At 45.5% G+C, this 22,738-nt stretch overlaps 1 long non-coding RNA gene across 2 annotated transcripts in view; it reads right to left on the bottom strand.

Moving 5' to 3' along the window:
• Positions 1-21,211, bottom strand: part of LOC147573065 (uncharacterized) — a 48,141-nt gene extending 26,930 nt beyond the window's left edge. For both annotated transcript variants that reach the window (XR_015245663.1, XR_015245664.1), the window contains exons 1-2: positions 21,132-21,211; positions 8,258-8,509 (exon numbers count right to left, since the gene is read on the bottom strand). This is a non-coding gene — a long non-coding RNA (uncharacterized LOC147573065). The remainder of the gene's footprint in view (positions 1-8,257; positions 8,510-21,131) is intronic.
• Between the last annotated feature and the right edge of the window lie 1,527 nt (positions 21,212-22,738).

The following is a 22,738-nucleotide window of genomic DNA, read 5'->3' as shown; positions in this document are numbered from 1 at the left end:
GTAAATAAAGTTTTATTGGAACACAGCCACACCCATGCATTTGCATATTGTCTGTGCCAGCCGCTAGCTAGCGGAGTTGAGCAGTTGCAACAGAGACCCTAGGTTCACAAAGTGTAAAATATTTATCCTCTGGCCCTTCACAGAGAAAAATCTGTCAATCCCTGGATTAGCAAATTAAGGAGGTCCTATTATCCCATTGTATGGATGAAGAAACTGAGGCAAAGAAAGGCTAAATTACTCATCACAGGTAACATAGCTACGAAGTTGCCAAATCGTGCCAGGGATTTGAACCTAGGCAGTATGACTCCAGAACTTGTGCACTTTATCACTCCATCATTTTGCATCCAATCAGCATCTATGCCTTTTTTTTTTTTTAATGTTTATTTATTTTTGAGAGAGAGAGCGTGAGCAGGGGAGGGTCAGAGAGACAGGGAGACACAGAATCTGAAGCAGGCTCCAGGCTCTGAACTGTCAGCACAGAGCCCGACACGGGGCTCAAACTCACGAACTGTGAGATCATGACCTGGGCCGAAGTCGGACATTTAACCGACTGAGCCGCCGAGGTGCTCCAGAGCCTGTGCCTTTTAAACGTGAGGCTCGTGTCAGTTCAGGTGGGAAGAGGGAAGGCTCAATATCCGGCTACAGGGCAGAAGGAGGTCCTTCATCCATGAGTGCAGAGAGGCCTGCATTTCAGGACTGTGCCCAGCACCAGGACGGTTGCTAGTGGAGGTGAGAGAGCAGGGGCTGTGGGCCCCTCCCTGGGTCCTAGGGACTCCCAGTCTAACCTGACTCCAGGTCAGTGGCTGCAATAGCCCTCTCTGCCCCATTCAGTGGTTCCACTGAACCTCTCTGGGTGGGGTGCTGTAAGGAGACACGGCAGCCAGCAGGGAGGAGGTCACTGTGACCCCAGGCTGGCTGGAGCTCCCCTGAGGAGTGGGCTCAGAAGCCAGGGCTGATGCAGGTGAGCATCGGGTTACAGAGGGTGCAAGCCTGGCTCCTGTCCATGCTGGGCTGGGGTGGCCGCAGCCAGTGCTGACAGGTGCCTTGTGGTGCACGGCTGCCCGGGCATTGCCCAGAGACAGCTTCCTCCTCCTCCTCCTCCAAGGCAGGAGGGGTGTGGGCCCTGTCCTCAGATTCCTAGAATTGACCAGCCTCAGCATGATGTCACAGACAAGAAGACTCCCCGCGAGGCTGGAGTTGCTGCTGGCTTTGCCAAAGATGAAGACAAGACCATGTGGAGTCAGCAGCCACCCATTTCTCCCCTCTCCCCACCCCCTGGGAGCATAGCTCGCACCCTATGGCTCCAGCCGTCTCCTTCCTGCCTGGCGACCAACCTCAGGGCTCATGTGCCTGCAATGCCAAGGGCTGCCTTCTCTCTTCCTCCCCTCGTTCTCCCGGGCAAGGTACAAATGTCACCACTCATGTAAGGTCTTCCCACACCCTCCCCTGTCCCCCCACCCCCAGGAAGTTAGAGCTCCCTCCAGTGTAGAATTTCCATCCCCTGATATCATTTGTATTGATCTGTCTGTATCTCTCAATAAACAGTGCACCCTCTGAAGGCAGGATGCCTTATCTCCTTGTCCCTGGATGGGGACAGGGCTGAGTACAGTGATGGCATTTAGGAAAAGTGTACAGAGCCAATAAAAACAGTAACAATCATAATAATGGCTAATATCACCTATTCTTTGCCAGGAATTCTGCTAAGCACTTCATATGTAGAGTACGGAATCTTGCAAATAGGGAAAGTGAGGCACAGAGTTCTGCTCCTGGCCCCATCACTAGTAACTGAGAGGCCCGGGCCTGCCCCCAGAGCTTGTGTGCTTATCGCTGGGTGCACTGCCTTTCAGATGGAAGCTTTTCCCCAGAGGCCAAGTCCCCTTGCCCCCAAGGAAGCCCCCGCCGGTCCTCTCTGGCTTCTGGCCCAGCCTGCTCAGCCCAAGGGCCCTCTCATGCCAGGACGGAGGAGGAGAGAGGGGAGAACCCCTTCATTCCTAGACCCCTTTGATGAGCAGCCACAGTGACCAGGAGTTATTGACTCCAAGGGAAAATGACTCCATTTGCAGGTCACAGGAATATTTGTTCTTAATTTTCCCTTGTTCTCAAACTGTCACCCTCACTGCTCTTCTGACCTCCCTTCCGGGCCCCTGGAGTTGCAGACTCAAGTGTCCCACAGCCCACAGAACATCTCCCTGATGACAGAGACACCTCAAAGTCAGCAGCCTGCACCCCAAGTAGAGAGTGGAAAAAGACCCCACCTCTGTCGCAAACTCAGTAGAGAGGCCTGGGCCTCACAGACACTGTGGTCTTCATCAAGCAATTACATCAAAGAAGGAAACAGCTGGAGGATGGAAAGGAGCTCAGACCACGGGTTCCCAGGTGGCTCAGTCTGTTAAGCATCCGACTTCGGCTCGGGTCATGATCTCACAGTTTGTGGGTTTGAGCCCCGCGTCAGGCTCTGTTCTCAGAGCCTGGAGCCTGTTTTAGAGTCTGTGTCTCCCTCTCTCCCTGGCCCTTCTCCACTCGTGCTATCTGTCTCTCTCTCTCTCTCTCTCTCTCTCTCTCAAAAATAAGCATTAAGGAGAAGGAGCCTGGAGCACGAGGCCCTCTCCCCCTCACAGATCTCCCTGTCTCCCAGACCTTCTGCCTCCCACCCCTGTTCCAGGCTAAACCAGGAGGATGTCTCCAAAGGGCAGGCTGGACAAAGGCACTTCCTGGTTAGAAGCCTCCGGCAGTTCCCCAGCACCTTGGCTACACTTCCCAAGTCACAGGACTTAGCCTATGGTGCTGACTTTAGGTTGGCAGACAAATTCAATAGCTATGCCACGTGCTGCCCTCTCTCTTTCTCCACTCCTCTTCCCAGACGGAGCACAGATATCCTCATCTCTGTAAAGTCGGCGGTGACTGCCCTCCCCTGACCACCAAATGGAAGTGTTAAAGTATCATGGGCCAATGGAATAAGACAACCACTCCACGTTCCAGTGTGCGAAGACATCCAGTCCCAGTTTGGTGCTCATGGGTGTCTAACGCTCTCCTGCACATGCAAAGCTCTCTTGCTTAACAGAGAGAGAGAGCTGCCTCAAAGCCTGCAGCCCCGACTTTAGCGGCTCCGTTGTGTTTACACTGCCTTTGTTTGCTGTTACCTTCTACTTAGTATAAGCAATACTGGTGTCTCCTTCAGTCACTGGCTCAACAAGTGTTTATTCATTCAACAACTGTTTATCAAGCACTGCAATAGTTTCCCGTGGATACGATAGCAAACTACCACAAGGTCAGTGGCTTAAAAAGCACAGAAATTTATTCCCTTACAGTTCCCGGAAGTCAGAGCTTTGAAGAGTCTTATGGGACAAAGATCAAGGTGTCAGCAGGCTTGTGCCCCCTCAAAATGCTCTAGGGAAGTCTTCCTTCCCTTCTGTGAGCTTCTAAAACTACATTCCTTGTCTCCTGGCCCCCTCCTTCATCTTCAAAGACAGCAGACTAGTATCTTGCTTCAGTTGTTACATTGATTTCTTCAGAGGCACCCAAATCTCTTTTTTATAAGGACACTTGGGATTACATCTAGGGTGCACCCAGGTATCCTGGGATGATCTCCCCCATCTGCAAAGCTTCCATTTGCGCCCTAGTAGGTAACTTTCACAGGCTCCAGAGATCAGGATGTGGATATTTTGTCCATCAGTGGACAAGTACTGTTGGGTGGAGGGCTGGGGATGCATCTGTGAGTCAAGCAAACAAACCCCCTGCCCTCGTGGAAACTATACCCTCCTAGGAGGAGAGGTAGGCAAAAAAAAAAAAATGAGCAATAAAAGAAATGGATGACAGAGCATGGCAGAAGGTAAGAAGTGCTACGGGAGACAGAGAATGTGGGGCAGGGTAAGGGGGACTAGGAGTTTGCAGAGGCATCAGTCATAATGCTATTTAGTCAGGGGAGACCTTGCAAATGTGTCCTCCGAGCTGCTTGAGGGAGTCCTTCATGCAGATATATTTGGGAGAAGAGTGTTACAGGCAGAGGAGAAGGGGTAATAAAAGAGTTTCCTCTTAAGATAATTATTTTAGGGGCGCCTGGGTGGCACAGTCGGTTAAGCGTCCGACTTCAGCCAGGTCACGATCTCACGCTCCGTGAGTTCGAGCCCCGCGTCGGGCTCTGGGCTGATGGCTCAGAGCCTGGAGCCTGTTTCCGATTCTGTGTCTCCCTCTCTCTCTGCCCCTCCCCCGTTCATGCTCTGTCTCTCTCTGTCCCAAAAATAAATAAACGTTGAAAAAAAAAAAGATAATTATTTTATTAGTTATTATTACTCTATTATTTATCTAGATTTATAGAATATATATTTCCAGCTTTTCTATATGTGTGTCTATATTATTTACAATTATGATCTCATTTAATATCATTATTTTTCATTAGTAAAATATCAGCCTTATAAAGGAGTGAAGTACTGTCACACAAAGACAATATGGACGAACCTCGGAACTATTACATTAAGTGAAAAAAGCCAAGGACATAAGACCACATATCGTGTGGGCGCCTGGGTGGCTCAGTCAATTAGGCACCCAACTTCGGCTCAGGTCATGATCTTGAAGTTTGTGAGTTGGAGCCTCACATCAGGCTCTGCACGGTCAGTGGGGAACTTGCTTGGGATTCTCTCTCCCTCTCTCTGTCCCTCCCCCAATTGTACATGTTCTCTCTCTCTCTCTCTCTCTCTCTCTCGGGAAAAAAATAATAAAGACCACATATCGTACGATTCCCTTTATATGAAATACTCCCAACAAGCACATGTATAGAGACAAAGTAGATTCACACTTGCCAGGGTTAGGGGAAGGGGAGAATAGGAAGTGGCTGTAATGGATACGGCCTTTCTTTTCAGGACAGTGAAAATGTTTGGGAACTAGATAGAGGCGAATGCACCAAATGCCAGTGAACTGTACACCTTAAATGGGTTAACCTTACATTATATGGATTTTGACCCAATAAAAAAGGGTCGAAAAATAAATCTACTTAAAGAAAAATGGCAGGGCACCTGGGTGGCTCAGTCAGTTAAGAATCTGACTCGATTTCAGCGCAGGTCATGATCTCACTGTTCGTGAGATGGAACCCCACATCTGGCTCCGTGCTGACAGCACAGAGCCTGCCTAGGATTCTCTCTCTCTGCCCCTCCCCTGCTTGCGTTCTCATTCTCTCTCTCTCTCTCTCTCTCTCTCTCTCCCTCTCCCTTTCTCCCTCTCCCTCTCCCTCTCTCTCTCCCTCTCTTTCTCAAAATAAATAAACTTTGTGGTGCCTGAGTGGGTGGCTCAGTCAGTTAAGCATCAGACTTCAGCTCAGGTTATGATCTTGTGGTTCATGGTTTTAAGCCCTGCATCAGGTTCTGTGCTGACAACTTGGAGCCTGGAACTTGCTTCAGGTTCTGTGTGTGTGTGTGTCTCTCTCTCTGCCCCTCCTCCTCTTGTGCTCTCTTTCTCTGTCTCAAAAATAAACATTAAAAACATTTTTAAAAATTAAAAAAAGAAACAAAAACGGTAAATGCAACCATGAAGAAAAGCAAGATGCAATGATGATCGGATGGCAGAAACTTCTGGTGGGAGTGGAGGTGGTCAGAGGGACACAGGGCGACGAAGAGCTGGCTGGAAATGATCGATTTCTCATCTTAAACGGTGGTGCACACATGGCTGGCTGCTTTCCTGTTTGTTTTTTATTTAACCAAACATGGTGTTTTATGTGCTCCTCTAGAACGCATGATTTTGCTCAATTTTTTTAAAATCTCAGAGAAGATGTCTCAGGTCACGATCTCGCAGTTTCGTGAGTTCAAGCCCCGCATCAGGCTCAGCCTACTTGGGATTCTCTGTCTCCCTCTCTCTCTGCTCTCCCTGTCCCCCCACTCATGCTGTGTCTCTCTGGAAAAAAAAAATCTCGGTAAAGGAAGAAAATGATGAGTGGGTAGTAAGATAGGTATGATGTGGATGTTAACAGCATCCTAAAAGCAACATGGTGTTCTAGGAAATGCCCTCAAGAGTCAAATATCGCCCTGGCTCTGTCCCTTCCCTCCTCCACTGAGGCAGCCCCAGGAGATGACCGGCCAGGCATCTTTCAGGATGACTCTCCTGGGAAGGTCACCTCCAGGCTCAGTCTCCCCACGCAGCTACTGCCACTTCCCAGCCAGCTACAGAACCATCTCAGCTTCTTCTCTCCCAAGGCAGGACCAGCCCAGGGTGGAGAAGGGGCCTGGATCGGCAAGATTCCTGAGACATGTGCTTTAATTGCAGGCTACATACTGAAGGAGTCTCATTGTGCCCAGTTGGAAACTGGAAAGATCAGGAGGAGAAGGTGAAACAGAACTGATTGTTCAAATATTCCCTCACCCTCCTCCAGGAACACTTCTGGAGGAAACTTCCCAGCTGCTGTTCTCATCTCTGTAGCCAGACCTGCGGGTGTTTGTTTGACAAACTATTGTTTGACAGCTGTTTGTTGACTGCATGCACTCAGGAATCTGGTGGTTGTCTTTTGTTCTCTTTTCATAACATCATTAATGTTATTAACATAACATTATTTCTGTTTCATAACATTATTAATGTTATGTTACAAATTTTCATTTGTATTTATACAAGAGTGATACATACTGTGTTAGGAACCTTGTCTGCAAGTGTCAAAAACCTAACTCAAGTTGGACTGAGAAAAAAGAAATAAATTTCAGCTCTGACAACCAGAAATGCATCTCCATCTTCAGGTATGGCTGGATCCAGAGGCTGAAATGGTAAGATCAGGACTCTTACTTTCTGCCTCTCAGACACACTCCCTTACAGGGGGACAATGGATGCTGGAAGCCCCAGACATGTACCCCATCTCTCGGCACCCCCAAAAGAAAGAGAGTTTATCTCTTGCAACTATTTAAAAAAAAACGTTATCCCATGGGTTTATGGATTTGCACTGGATATAACTGAGTCACCGGTCTTTTCTTGAACTGATCACTGTGGCCAAACAGATGAAACACTGTGACTGGCCAGACCTGGATCACTTGGCTGTTTCTGCATTGGGGGAGCAGCCTCCTTTCCCCCCAAAAATACACTGAAAGACAGTGGGGTAAGAAGAGATTGCCCACTAGGGTACTGCTCTCACAGGAAGGAAGAAAGTATGCTGGTTCAGCACAAACAGAAACCTGCTACATGTCATAAATTAGAAAATCTCAGAAAAGCACATATGAGAAAATAAAGACCAGCTATTATTCCGCAGTGACAGGCTTCCTTGATAGATCTTCTGGGTTATGTTTTCATGAAGGAACTCTGTCAAGCTCAGAGGGTGATTCAACCCAGCGACATGACAGGATTTAAATAAGAACATGAGAAAGAGAAGAAAAGCAAAGCGATCTTTGGGGAGACAATAGACTAGCTATCCATGGTTCCTTGCCAACCTCCCACAACCAGTCAATCCCCAGGTCCCCACCAACCTCAGAACAAATTTCTGCTTCCTTGAATACCTCCAGTCACCCGTCCATCCATTATCCATTTATCCACCCATCCATCCTGCCACCCACCTATCCAATAAACTCTGAAGTCAGACTACCTGGTCCTGGGACCTGTTTCAAATCCAGGTCCCAACACATACCAGCTGTGTGACTTTGGGCAAGTTACTTAACCAATCCATGAATCAGTTTCCTTATTTGTCAAGAGGGGCTAATAACAGTTTCCACTGTCTAACATTATTTTGAGGATAAAATGAGATAAAGCAGATACTAAGTGCTTAGCTGAGGGCATGGCTCACAAAAGACCCTTGGTAGAGTTTGCTAGCGTTGGGTTTCATTGTTGTTTTTACAACACTAGGTTATTTCATGATCAGACATTATCCAGGCTGCCAGGTAGCTAATGGGCTAAGGTTGATCAAACACTGCTTACTACAACTCTTTGTTGCCCTAGGGGCAGTTTCTGGCTACAAAGAACTGTGAGGACCACAGGAAAATGTCCTCTGGGCCTTACTGATAAAAGAAGCTATTGTATCTCTAATTAAAACAAAAACAAAAACAAAAAACAAACAACAACAACAACAACAAAAACCAGCTCTGGCTTTGTAACTCCTGAAGGTTCTCAAGGCAGTTGTGGAACGCTGGGATCTGCTATTGCTGACTTAAACTTTTTGGCTTACAGCTGGGCACCTGAGAAATCAGCAAATTGGATCACTGGGGAAGCACATTTTAATGCAGATCTGAGGACAGGGACAGAACCAATGCCAACCTGCCCTTCACATCCTTGGCTGACAGTTTATGGAAATGGACAGGCTTACAGAACACTCCAGAAGCCAAGAGGGTGTCCTCATCATTTCCCCCTGGGGCAGAGATGTCCAGAGAGAGGGGAAGATTTGGGAGGTCACTGGCTGGTTCTCCCGATGGAAAACTGCAGTTGGAGTTCTGGGCCAAGGATTGGGATCTTGAAATAATGTCCTAGACCTTCCCGAGTGATGAGTGCAATTCATGGAATAAGGGACATTGTGGTTGCCCTGAACCAGCCAGCTTGCTCCAGACACTTGACACTGAGTCTGAAAAAAGAGAAAAAGAACAGGATCAAGGCTTGGCATGTGCCCTGAGCCAAGGGTCAACTCATGGCCACGGGACGGCCCAGCCCATAGTCAGGGTCAGAAGTCAATCTGTGGTCAAGATCAAGGTTCAACCCAGATGAGGGCCAGGCCCAGTTAGTGACCAGGCTTTGCTTATCAGGCTTTTGGTGGAGGCTGCTCCCTTGCCAGCAGGCATTTCTCCAGGTGCTCTTGACATTCTCCTGGACCCTCTCCTCTACTTCCATGCCATTCCTTATTGCCCTCCTCCGAGGCTCCTGGCATCAGACATACCGCCCTCATTCATCCTTGTCACATGACATCCATCATCACCCAAGGGTTCTGTTGACTTCCTCTGAAGATGTCAGCCCATGCTGCCTTATTTTCTTCTTGTAGTCACGTTTTTTCAGTTGAGACAGATACTCTGGCTCACGTGGCCTTCAACAAAGGAGCTGAATATTTTCACTCACTTAAATGAGACATGCAGATGCATCTAGCCTTAGGCATGGAAGCACCCAGGTGTTCTGTCAGTCATCAGGCTTCATCCATCCCTGTTACCCATTTCCGTGGTGTCCTTGCCTTTATTCTCAAAATCATCTTCTCCACTGAGCAAGAAGATGGCCTCTGACATCCACCACCACCCCCCACAAGCCGTTATTGCTTTGACTCATTCATGTCTAAGGAAATGAATTTCTTCTTGCCCAGCTTAACACAGATCAAAATCACTAAGAGATTCTGATTGGTCCTGCTTGGGTCACATGCTCAGTTCTGAGCCAATCACTGTGACCAGAGAATGAAGCACTCTAGCGGGCCATGTCTAGGTCACATACTCATCCCTATAAGAGTGAATTCCAGCCAAATCACCAGGATCCCCAAAGAATGGTGGCTGAACAAACAAGCATAGAGCCTCACCTTGAACAACTGGAACTTAAACCATGAATAACCTACTCAATCAGGAGACCGCCCAACTCCATGAGTGCCTCCATTCCAATTGCTCTGTAGCCACCCACTACCTAGGCAACACCTTGGATATGAACTTCCTTCCCATCCCTCCACCCTTTCTGCCCTGTGCTCCCTCTACCCCAGCTTCTTGACCCAATCCAAATCTCCAGACTTTCTCAGCCTTCCCTAGACTCCCAGCTCATCAGCCCTCCCCTTTACCTTCTTTCCATCCGAGACCCCATGCTCAAACCTTTCTACCACCACCATCTTACTCTTTCCACCTTCTCCACCCTGTTCAGTCCAAGTGGGAGTTCCTTCTTCCATCCCTGTGATCTCATCACTGGGGAGAGTCATGTAATTGTGTCAGTTGTACATATGCATGCCAATGGGGATTACTTAACATAACACTTCTAAAACTTTGGTGTGTATGTGATTCAGTTAGGGATCAAATTGAAAACGCAGTCGAAGGTTTCTTAGGTCTGGAGTGAAGTGTGCAGTTCTAACCAGCTCCCAGGTGAGGCCACTGCTGCTGGTCCTCCAAGCACACTTTGAGCAATTCTTTTTACTTTGGTGTCCCTCCTACTTTCCTCTGGAGAAGAACCTCCTGGGGCATTTGTTAAATATAAAGGTTATCAAGTCTCCCCTCTGGAATTTCTGATTAAGTAGGTATCAATGGAAGGCCTAGGGACTCTGTGATTTTAACACATTCCAAGTGACTCTTATCTCCTGGGATAATTGGGAAATACTGCTGTATCATGGTCATTTGGGTTGAATGACTCATTTTGGCTTCCAGGACTTCTCTGTCCTCGAAGGCTCCACACCTTCCCCACCCCTCTCACCTTCCGCAGGTGAGCTGGCCCCTACCTCCCAGGGAAAACCCAGGTAGGTGGGTTGGCCTAAACTCTTCTGCGAATAAACTTTAGCTACATCCCCCTTTGTCTTTGCTATTTTCTCTCCAGTCTTGGAGAAAGAGGCACTTGTCCACCTTGGCCCATCCCACCTGCCTGCCTCAGCCACTTTGCTCTATCACAGCCCCTCTTCTTGCTTCTTAGCGATTCTCCTGACCCCTTCTCTGCCTGTGAAAATGCTCCTGTCCTAAAATCCCTCTCTATTCATACCCTATCTTCCTCCTCCCTTTACCACCAAGATTTTTTTTTGAAATCATTTTAGATTTATAAATGAGTCACAAAGATAGTGCAGAGAGTTCCCGTATACCCGTCATCCAGCTTCCCCTAATGTTAGCATCTTACAGAACCATGGCCCAGTTGTCAAAACTGAGAAATTGATGTTGGTACAATACTATGAACTAAACAACAAACTATATTCTCTTTCTCCAGTTTTTTCCACCAGTGTCCAAAACCAGTATACTTTTAGTTAGACAAGGCCTATCATTCTTTTAAAAATCAGAAAGTACAAATCTAAAAAGAGAAAAAATCACGGTCACCAAAGCCACCATCTAGACACAACTACAGCTAACGTTATGTTCTTCCACTACAATGCTTTATCCATATAAATCTTTTTTTTTTTACAAAAATATGTTCACCCTACCCTTCAGTGTATTTTTCCCACTAAACACTGTATTATAAATGGCCTTCCATGTTAGTAATTATAACTCCAGATCATAATTTCTATTTTATTCAAAATTTTCTTTTAACTTTTTGATAGGTAATTGATTCAAAGTTCTAAAGGTAGAAAAGAGTGTTTAGCAAGAATGAAGACGTCACATTTTGGGCAAAAGACATGAATAGACACTTCTCCAAGGAAGACATCCAGATGGCCAACCAACACATGAGAAAATGCTCAACAGCACTCATCATCAGGGAAATACAAATCAAAACTACAATGAGATACCACCTTACACCTGTCAGAATGGCTCACATTAACAACTCAGGCAACAACAGATGTTGGCGAGGATGCAGAGAAAGAGGATCTCTTTTGCAATGTTGGTGGCAATGCAAGCGGGTGCAGCCACTCTGGAAAACAGTATGGAGGTTCCTCAAAAAACTAAAAATAGAACTACCCTACAACCCAGCAACTGCACTACTAAATATTCATCCAAGGGATACAAGGATGCCGTTTCAAAGGGGCACATGCACCCCCATGTTTGTAGCAGCACTATCAACAATAGCCAAAGTATGGAAAGAGCCCAAATTTCCATCAATGGATGAATGGATAAAGAAAATGTGGTATATATATGCAATGGAGTATTACTCGACAATCCAAAAGAATGAAATCTTGCCATTTGCAACTACGTGGATGGAACTGGAGGGTATTATGCTAGGTGAAATTAGTCAGAGAAAGACAAAAATCATATGGCTTCACTCATATGAGGACTTTAAGAGACAAAACAGATGAACATAAGGGAAGGGAAACAAAAATACTATAAAAACAGGGAGGGGGACAAAACAGAAGAGACTCATAAATATGGAGAACAAACAGAGTTACTGGATGGGGTGTGGGAGGGGGGATGGGCTAAATGGGAAGCAAAAATAATATAAAAACAGGGAGGGGGACAAAACAGAAGAGACTCATAAATATGGAGAACAAACTGAGGGTTACGGGAGGGGTTGTGGGAGGGGGGATGGGCTAAATGGGTAAGGGGCATTAAGGAATCTACTCCTGAAATCATTGTTGCACTATATGCTAACTAATTTGGATGTAAATTTTAAAAAATAAAAAATAAAATTAAGAAAAAAAAAATTCTCATCACAAGGAAAAAAAAAAAAAAGATGTCCCATTTCTCCATCACCTAGTCCTTTCCTATCCCAGATTATTGTGTAGATCACAAAATGTTGAAGACTGCAAGCAAATTCTGGGATGAATACACCATTATTTTACTTAGTTAATCTTTTATTGCTTGATACATGGGCTGTTTCCACTGGTTTACATTATAAGTGACACCTGGATTTAACAACCTTATAACTCCACCTTTGCCCAGTAGTCTAGTTATTTTCTTAGGATAAATTCCTCATGAAGTGGCTAGGTCAAAAAGTTGACACTTTGGGGGGTGGGGGTGGGTCTCTTGATTTCAAATTGCCTTCTACAAAGATTAGACACCACTTCCCTACACTTCCCCCAGGCTATCAGGCTGTACCAATCAGATGGGCCACAGCAGTGTTGCTTTAATCTGTACTTCTTTTGTAACCAGACAGGTTGGGTTGTATTTATTCAGTATCCAGGTACAGATATATTTTTTGGAAGATAACCTCAGATAGCTGCCTCACTTCTTCAATTCCTCATTGACTCTCAAACTCCTTACAGTCTGGGATCCAACTCCATCCCTCCCACATCATGATGCTCCAGCAAAGTTGGCCACAGAAGGACCCAATCAAATGGACCCTTCTCAGCCTTATCCCGTTAAATTTCCCTTTGTCACTGAATAGTATAGACTAGACCATTCTTAAAAAAAAAAAAACAAAAAAACAAAACAAAAACCAAAGGGGCACCTGGGTGGCTCAGTTGGTTGAGCATCTGACTTCAGTTCAGGTCATGATCTCACGGTTTGTGGGTTCAAGCCCTGTATCAGGCTTTGCACTGACAGTGCAGAGCCTGCTTGGAATTCATTCTCTCCCCTCTCTCTCTGGCCCTACCCCACTTGCTCTCTCTCTCAAAATAAGTAAATAAACTTAATTTTTTTTTTTAAAAAAAAGCTTTTAAGAACATTCAAATACATGTTTTTCTGCCAACATAAGTTTTTCATTGGCGCCTGGGTGGTTCTATTGGCTAAGTGTTTGATTCTTTGTTTCGGCTCAGGTCATGATCTCACAGTCTTGAGACTGAGCCCCAAGTCAGGCTCTGCACTGACTTGCAGCTTGGGGCCTGCTTGGGATTCTCTCTCTCTCACTCTTTCCAGCCCCTCCCCCGTGCTCACGCTGGGACGCTCTCTCTCAAAATAAATAAACTCAAAAAAAAATAAGTTTTTCATTTCAGAAGTGCTGGGGCACTATGTAGGGATATACTTAACTTTATAAGAAACTGCCAGTCTGTTTTCCAGAGTGGCTGTACCATTTTACATCCCCACCGGCAGTGTGAGAATTCCTGTTGTTCCACATCTTCACAGCACTTAGAATTGTCCATCTTTGTAACTGCTGCCATACTAATAGGTATAAAGTGATACTGTGCTTTTAATGTGCATTTCCCTAACGACTAATGAATTTGAGCATCTTTCCATGTGCTTATTTGCTACCCATATGTCTTCCTCGGTTAAATTTTTTAATAAAAAAATATTGGTAACACATGCTTGAGGTTTTAAAAAAACTCAAAAAGTACGAAAGGGAAAAGTAAATCTCATCCACATCACTGATCCCCCTGTGAAGGGGACTTTCCTCCAGTCACAAAGCCAGAGAGTGGTGGATCTTGGGATTTAAACCAAGGCAGCCTGGCTCCGAAGCCACACTCTTATCAATTTTCACATAAATCACAGCACTTCCAGTTGTATTCTGCTGCCTTTTTTCACTTCAAATATCTGGGCTATTGTTCCACATCATTACCTATTGACCTCCCTTATTTGTTTTAAAATTTTTTTTTTCAACGTTTATTTATTTTTGGGACAGAGAGAGACAGAGCATGAACGGGCGAGGGGCAGAGAGAGAGGGAGACACAGAATCGGAAACAGGCTCCAGGCTCTGAGCCATCAGCCCAGAGCCCGACGCGGGGCTCGAACTCACGGACCGCGAGATCGTGACCTGGCTGAAGTCGGACGCTTAACCGACTGCGCCACCCAGGTGCCCCCTCCCTTATTTGTTTTAACAACCCCATACCCTCCACTGAAATAATGTGGCGTTATTTATTTGGCACTCCCCCAGTGATGGACGCTTGTCTCCAACCTTTGCTACAACCAATAATGCTGCACTCAATATCCTTGTATGTACCTCTCTGCATGCGTGTATAAGCATATCCATCCAAGGATTCCTAGAAGTGGAATCACTGGGCCAAAGGGTGTATGCCTTTACTCTTTTAGCATGCCTATTTTCCCACATCCTCTTTCAACACAGTGTGACACTTTCCCATTCTTGCTGATCTGATAGATTTGTTCAAAATGGTGTCTCTTCACTGTTTAATCGTGCATTTCTTTCAAGATTTTTTTTTCAATGTTTATTTATTTTTGAGAGACATAGAGAGAGCATGAGCAGGGAAGGGCAGAGAAAGAGGGAGACACAGAATTCAAAGCAGGCTCCAGGCTCTGAGCTGTCAGCACAGAGCCCCATGTGGGGCATGAACCCACGCACTGCGAGATCATGACCTGAGCTGAAGTCGGATGCCCAACGGACTGAGCCACCCAGGTGCCCCAATCATGCATTTCTTTATGAGAGAGGCTAAGTGTGTTTCCATGTCTTGAGAATTCAATTGCATTTCTTTTCCAGTGAATCAAAATTCTTCTTCAAATGCCTGGTGGTATCCCATCTAGTTCCCGTGTTTTTTCTTACTTCTCTGATCTTTCCCTCTTCCTCATCTTTGATGGCTTTCCTTCTGCCATATTCCCTCTCCTAGTGGCAGTTCTCCATGGGTTTCTCTTTGCTTCTCTTCTCATTTTACTGCATACTTCTAGACTATCTTATTCTTGCCCCTTTGCAGCAGCCATTATCTTCTTATTTGCAGTTAAAAAAAGATATTTATTTACTTATTTTGAGAGAGAGAGAGAGCGCGCACACTCAAGCTGGGGAGGGGCAGAGTGAGAATCCCAAGCAGGCTCTGTGCTGTCAGTGCGGAGCCTGATGTGGGCTTGATCTCATAAACCGTGAGATCATGACCTGAGCCGAGATCAAGAGTTGGATGCTTAACCGACTGAGCCACCCAGGTACCCCTAATCCATATTTTTATATAACTCTCTGGGAGTTCCAGATCCACATTTTCAGTTCCCTTCTAGGCATTTTTACATCAACACCCATCAAACACCTCAAAAGTCTCTATGTTCAAAACTGAACTTGGTCTCTTCTCCCCCACAAAATATGTTCATCTTCCCAAAATGTCAGTGGGTGGCCCTTCCATCTACCCAGTTAGTCAGGCAGTAACAGCTAGAAGTCATTTTGCCCCACCCGCAATCCAATCAGTCACCAAGTCCTAAACGATGGGCAGGCTTAAAAAGAGAGTTGCCTCAATGCACTGGACCAGAGCCACAACTTACACTTGTAAATCTGGGGACAGAGGACTTCATCAGAGGCTCTTTCAAACCCCCTTTGGCCTATACTCCTCTCTACTTGGTCCCAGGATAGCCCTTTCATTTAGCTTTTCCCTTGATTTCTGGATAACACCTTTTATCTTGGATATTACTGTGTTTAGGTGGAGCTAGTGAGTGCTGAGATTTTTACCTTCTCAGGGCAAGGTCATGAGACCTTATCTTGGACCTTATCTCCAGATGCAGCACGTGAGGGAAAACCCTGTAATTCTGTGCTACAACTCAGCCACAGAGAAGTCTGGGAAGGCGCAGGCCCAGGAAGGGACCTTTCACTTGCTACAGGCTGGTGCATACCCAAGGCTCCAAGAGAACCCAAGAGAGACTTGAAGATACACCTCCAGACTGGGGCAAAAGTTTTTCTCCTCTTATCTTCCCCAAATGTACTACAGATAATAAAAGCAAGTCTAGATAGTAACTTTACATCGTAAAACTTTACATTGGTAAAAACTTTTGCTGTAAGCCAGACACTAGGCTGTTGTGCTACACTCATTGCACACTTTATTGAATCCTTACAGTGGCCCATGAAGCTACTTTTATTCCCATTTTACAGAAAAGGAAACTGAGGCTCTGAGAACTTAAATAACTTTCTTTGACTGCAAAGTCCATACGTTTAATTACTTCCCACACTCCAGGACAGTGGCTCATGGGTGCAGAACCCCAGCCTGGAGGACTCAGCCACAAATATACTGCTTTCCTTTGGCCACCTGATGTCTCTTCTACAACATTTAGGGTCTGTCCAGTTTTCAGCCCTGGCTCACTCCTTGCCACTGCTACTGTTAGGCAGTTCCCACCACAGGCTTCCAGACCTCAGGGCACCAGCTGAGGCTAGGGGAGCTCAGCTCTCTCCACGCTAGGACTTACTTTGCTCCCTAAACTGCAATGAAGCCCCACCCACCAGTGTTCAACATTCTTGTTGATCATCGGCTGCCATCTTTGTTTCCCTGAAGCTGGCCATATTGTCTTACATTGAATATTTACTCAACAATCTGTGACACACACTGGACATGGGACAAAAACAGTGCCTAGCACTGTGGCTCATATATACTTGGCTCCTCGTAAATGTTTTTCGAATGGATGAATGAATGAATGAGCAGGCACTGCCATACTCTGTAGGCTACATGCTACAGGGGAAGACAGATCAGTAAACAGAGTTAGAACCCCAGGTGGTGAGTCCTGTGACAGGCAGAATACAAGAGTTTCTAAGAGCACAGCACAGGGTATCTACTTGGGGGAACTTCCCGGAACATTTCCTGGAGGAAGCAGGGTGTAAGCTGAGGCCTGAGGCATGGCTTGTTCAGCCAAGTGAAGGAGAGTGCGGCAAAGTGAGAATGAGGTTTATCATGAGGAAAAACTCTACCCCACAGGTAAAAAAATATGGCAGGCCAGAAACATTCAGGAATCTCTTTCCTTAAGATATACTGAGCTTCAACCAGACTGAGGGTAGGGACTGCCAAGCCACTGATTCATTCCAGACAATAAAAAACCCATTCCAGGAGCAGGTGGAAGAGGCCAAAAGATCCCCCATGATCCATGCTACCTCTAAGTACACCAGCTGGGGACAGCAGTGGGTGCAGTCAGTGAGGATGATGGTCAAGGTGGGGGCAGGGAGACATATCCAACAATGTCCCAAGAGATATGCTAGATTAAACAGGGTGACCCCATACATGGCCCTCAGTAAGGCCAGCTGGGCTTGCTTAAGAAGGTGTCATGGCTCCAGTTAAATCTGAAGATAAAAGAGGCTACTGGGCACAAAGGTGAAATCCCCAGTGCATCTGTTCTGGGCTGAAGCTCCCTCCCTATCTCCGCAGGTTGCTGACTCTTTAACAGGGCAAAGTAAAGGTACAGTAAATATAAACTTTTCCCTCCTCTCTTTATCCAGGCCAAAAACATTCAAACAGAATGTAACCCATCTTAACGCCCAGTGTTGAACAAACATAGGCCTCCTTCTCTAAGAATGAGGAAACAGGGAATCATGACTGCACATATATACAGAGATCTAGCAGGTCAAAAGGATGCTGATATGAGGGATTAGGGCAAATGTCCCAGGATAAGTCACCCTGATGGCCCAGAGGACAAAATGTAAAGGAGAAAATTTGCTAATTTGTAGTCTTAAAGATTAGAAGCTGCTGAAGCTCTCAAACAATTCTCTCTCTTTTTAAAATGTTTATGTATTTATTTATTCTGAGAGAGAGCAAGAGCGGGGGAGGGGCAGAAAGAGAGAATCCCAAGCAGGTTCCACACTGTCAGCTGGGAGCTCAGGGCCCCACCCTACAACCCTGAGATCATGACCTGAGCCGAAATCAAGAGTCAGACACTTAACAGACTGAGCCACCCAGGTGCCCCTCTCAAACAATTCTTAATAAGAAAATAACTCTAGGCTATAAAATTATTCTGGAGATGGAAAATATATCTACTGAATTTCAAAGGGACCTAGAGGCAGTTAGTTAACAGAAGATTGGACGTTGCATAAAATCAAGTCAAAAAATCTGAAGATCAGATTAGAGGGTTCTAAAACTCAGAAAGAAAAAAAAATGAAGGAAAAAAAAGATAAGCAGAAAGGAGAAGAGATTCAAGGGATAAATGTGCATCTAATTAAATCCCTAGAAAAACAGAACAGAGAAAAAGATTCAAGGGAATAACAGAAGTGGTCACAGAACAAGAAGTAAAATGATTCCTTGACAGTTAATTAAAATCAGTAAAAAAAAAAAATTAATGAAAAACCTCCAAAATGTATATATATATTTTTAATTTTTGGTGAAATTAAAAAAAATCTCATATATACAGAGAAATTCCTGCAATATCCCAGGCAGGAAAACGAAGTTACATCCGAGTAAGGTTGTCAGCAGACTTCTAAGATTTAGACACCATAGTCGTGCTAGAGAAAACATGCAAGATTTTTAGTAGAGAAGATTGTGGTCCATTTATATACAAGTGAAACACCTAAAAAAAAGGTCTGGCAGGCAGGAGTTCAGAAAAGATACCACCCATGCACCTTTCCAAAACAAATTTCATAACGAATTTCTCTAGCCTAAGGAACAACACCAAGTAAAACTCCCAGGAACAGGAATGGCAACAAACACATTAGGAAAGAGAGATAAGCAATGTGGATCTATAAAAAGGCCAGGGAATTTTAAAAACACCGATCATGATTCAAAACCTTATCTGTTGCCACCTAACAAATTACCCTAAAACTTAGTGACTTAGTAGCATTTGAATTTTTTTAAAATGCTTATTCATGTCTGAGAGAGAGAGAGAGAGAGAGAGAGCAGGGGAGGGACAGGGAGAGAGGGAGACACAGAATCCGAAGCTGGCTCCAGGCTCTGAGCTGTCAGCACAGGGCCCAATGTGGGGCTCGAACTCATGAACTGTGAGATCATCATCTAAGCTGAAGTTGGACTCTTAACTGACTGAGCCATCCAGTCTCCCCTACTATTTATTTATTTATTTTTGAGAGAGAGAGAGGGAGAGAGAGAGAGAGAGAGAGAGAGAGAGAGAGGAAGGGACAGAGAGATAGAGGAGAACAGAGGATCCAAAGTGTTCTCTACACTAATAGCAGTGAGCCAGATGCGGGGCTCGAACTCAGGAACCTGTGAGACCATGACGTCAGCCAAGGTCAGAAGTTCAACCGAATGAGCCACCCAGGGGCTCCATTCGCATTTGAACTGGTAGACTAAGTAAAACAGATGGCCCTCCCCAATAGGAGGGGACACCTCCAATCCTCTGCCACTGAGGACCGGAGCAGAACAAGAAGGCAGAGGAAGGATGATCCACTCTCCCTGCTCGGCTCTCGGTTGAGCTGGGACATTGGACATCGATTTTCTTCTGTGCTTGGACTGGGACTGACGCTGTGTGATATATATATACACACACACTACTGTTTCTGTGTCCCGGCAGAACCCTAATACGACCAAGAGATGGAAGCCCAATTCTCAAGCAGCATAAGTTAAAAAAGGAATTTATTGTTCAATGTAACTGAAAAATCTAGAGATAATGACGCAGGTTTCAGGCATGTCTTGATCCGGGAGCTCAAATGATCTCATTTGGGCTGTAATTTTCTTTTAGTCCTTCAGAAAGGCTCTCTCAATTCTGGTGGCCAAAATGTACTCAAGCAGTCTAAGACTTACATCCGAAAAGCCTAGCAACCCCCGAACAAAGACAGAATCTCTAGTAGGCAAGGGCTGGGAAGATTTCTGATCAGCCTAAGTCGTGCCACATATCTATCCCTGAAGCTATCACCGTAGCCAGGGTGGTAGGGAGCTCTGATTGGCCAGGCTTATGCACGTAATGTGTTCTTTTAAACTACATAAAGGGTATCAAATCATACATAAGCTAGTTTTAAAATACGCCCACAAATTCTTTAACATCCTTCCTTTGAAAAATGGAGCCTAATTTCTCTTCCTTTAAGTGTACACTAAACTCAGTGACTTATTTCCAATGAATAGAATGTGGCAGAAGGGATGGCGTGTGACTCCCAAAACGAAATTATAAAAGACATTGCTGCTCCTGCCTTGTGCTTTTGTGGATCGCTTACTCTGGGGGCAAGTCAGCTGCTATGTTGTAAGGGGACTCAAGGAGTCCCATGGAGAGGCTTACAAGGGGAAAAACTCAGGCCCCTCACGAGCAATCAGTGTGAACTTACAGCCAGGTGAATAAGCCGCCCCAGAAATGGATCACCCAGTCCCAACCAAGTCTTCAGATGACTGCAGCCCCAGCTGACATCTTGGCTTTAACTTCATAACAAACCCTGAACGGGACCTCCCACTTAAATTCATGACTCACTCAAACCAGGAAGATAATAAATGTGTGTGGTAGTTTCAAGCCACAAAGTTTGGGGATAATTTGTCACATGGCAATAGATAACCAATATACTTATCACCCTGCAACATGCTTTTTTTTCATTCAGTATTATGTTTTTCAGCTCTAGCCATATTGATGCATATAGTACGGGTTATTTATTTTAATTGCCACAATCACATCTTATTCATCCATTCTTTTACTGCTGGGTATATCGGTTGTTTCCAGTTTTGTTTTTGTTTTCTTTTGCCATTACAAACCGTGCCTCAGTGAACAAATCTGTATATGCTTCCTTATGCATGTGTGTAAAGGCTTTTTAGGCAACAGGCACTAACATTTTTCTAGAGTGCTCATTTGTTCTCCCAAATCAATGTCCCCAGACCCTCTCCCACTCACAATGTCAGAGAATACCATTTCTCCCGCATCACTGTCAGACTTTCAAAGGCTCTGCCACTCTGAAGAGGGAAGAGAATCCATTGCTCGAATTTGCATTTCCCTGATAACCAGTGAGCATGCCCACTCAGAGCCTCTCACGACCTAGCCATCCTCTCCTGGCACCCGGGAAGCACACCTGGGACCAGAGCCCTCACCAACACTGAACATGTTGCCCATCAAATCATTTTCAAGGACCCTCACCTCCCAAGGGATTCGCATGATCCTCCGTTCCCCGGACAAAGTCTCTTCTTTGCCACTGACCTGATGGAATACAAAGAATTGCCTCAGCCAACAGCCATTTCCAGGAAAGATGCAGGCTTCAGACTGAGGTCGGAACTCACTCAGTTCCAGGACTGAGGGCTGGTGCCACCCCTCCCCTTCCCCTCAGGAAGTGTGGCAGCAGCCAGCCAGGCACTCAGCCAGAGTACAGAAACTTCCACCAAAAAACACCCAAGAATTCTGCCCTCTGGAGGGTTGCCCAGTGGTGCAAAGGGGACTAGGGAGGGAAGAGACATCGGCAAGCTTCCCAGTGCAAGCATCAGGCACCTGCCAGGGCCTACATGCCCCTGTCTATACCCTGAGCACCTGGCCAGTGGGAACAGAGGAACAGGGACCTGGCCTCAGATTTCCCTTACAGTTGGACTGTTCTCATGGGACTCCCAGCACCAGCCCCGGCGTCCAGCAGAGCGTGTCTGCCCTCAGCCTGGCTCCCACTACCTAGCTACCAAGATGGGGCCCACCATGCTGACTTCTTTCCACAGCTTCAGGAACAGGCTTAGGCGTCTGTAGTGGGATACACTCTCTATCACCATGAAGTCATGCAAAACACCTTTCCAATTTTCATACCCACATGCCACTGCACAATTGTTTTTAACATCTACCGAATATTTTCTTTTTTTTTTTTTTTAATTTAAATTCAAGTTAGTTAACATATAGTGGAATAATGGTTTCAGGAGAACCCAGTGATTCATCACTTAACATGTAACACCCAGTGCTCATCCCAACAAGTGACCTCCTTAATGCCTATCACCCATTTACTGATCCCCCCTACCCCCACCCCCATCAACCTTCAGTTTATTCTCTATTTTTCAGAGTCTCTTATGGTTTGCCTTCTCTCTCTGTTTTTATCTTATTTTTTTCTTCCCTTCCCCCCTGTGTTTCTCAAATTCCACATATGAGGGAAATCATATGATCTTCCACATATGATCTGAAATCATCTTTCTCTGACTGACTTAGCATAATACCCTCTGGGTCCATTCACATTGTTGCAAATGGCAAGATTTCATTCTTTTTCATCCCCGAGTAGTACTCCATTGTGTGTGTGTGCCACATCTTCTTTACCAACTATTTTCAATTTAAACACATTAATTATAAAAGGAAACTTTACATCCCTACCCAGCATCCATTGTGAAAAAGAAAAGGCAACTGTAGACTATAATAAAAATAAATGATGTTAGTAAGCTCTACTAAGCACCATTGTCTGTTCTCTTCATTACAAAAGAGGCTGGCAAACATAGAGAAATGTTAAAGACCTATTAGCCCGAAACTGAGATTGTTTTTCCTCAATGATTCAATATTGTTTGGTGCCAATAAGCCACTTTGTGAAAAAGACTGGTAGCTTTTCATTAAAATTTATTTTTATCTTCTATAGCAATAAGGGAGTGGCTGTCCTACCCCCCCTTGTGGATTAGGGTGGCCTGCGTTCTGAGTAGAATGTGAGAGGGTGCCACTTTCTGAAGATCTTTGAATTTGGAGGTGCCTCTTTCTTGCTCCTTCCCCGTCCAGCCCAGCAAGGTGGTGAAGCCACGTGTTGAAGATGACAGAGTCTGAAGGACTGAACAGAAGAGTTGAGCGCAGCCACCAAGGTG

Source organism: Puma concolor, chromosome E3 (assembly GCF_028749965.1).
Source record: "Puma concolor isolate L17-30 chromosome E3, mPumCon1.1.hap2, whole genome shotgun sequence".
NCBI lineage: Eukaryota > Metazoa > Chordata > Mammalia > Carnivora > Felidae > Puma > Puma concolor.
The sequence above is the reverse complement of the archived record's forward strand: the minus strand, read 5'-3'. Positions and strand labels throughout refer to the sequence as shown.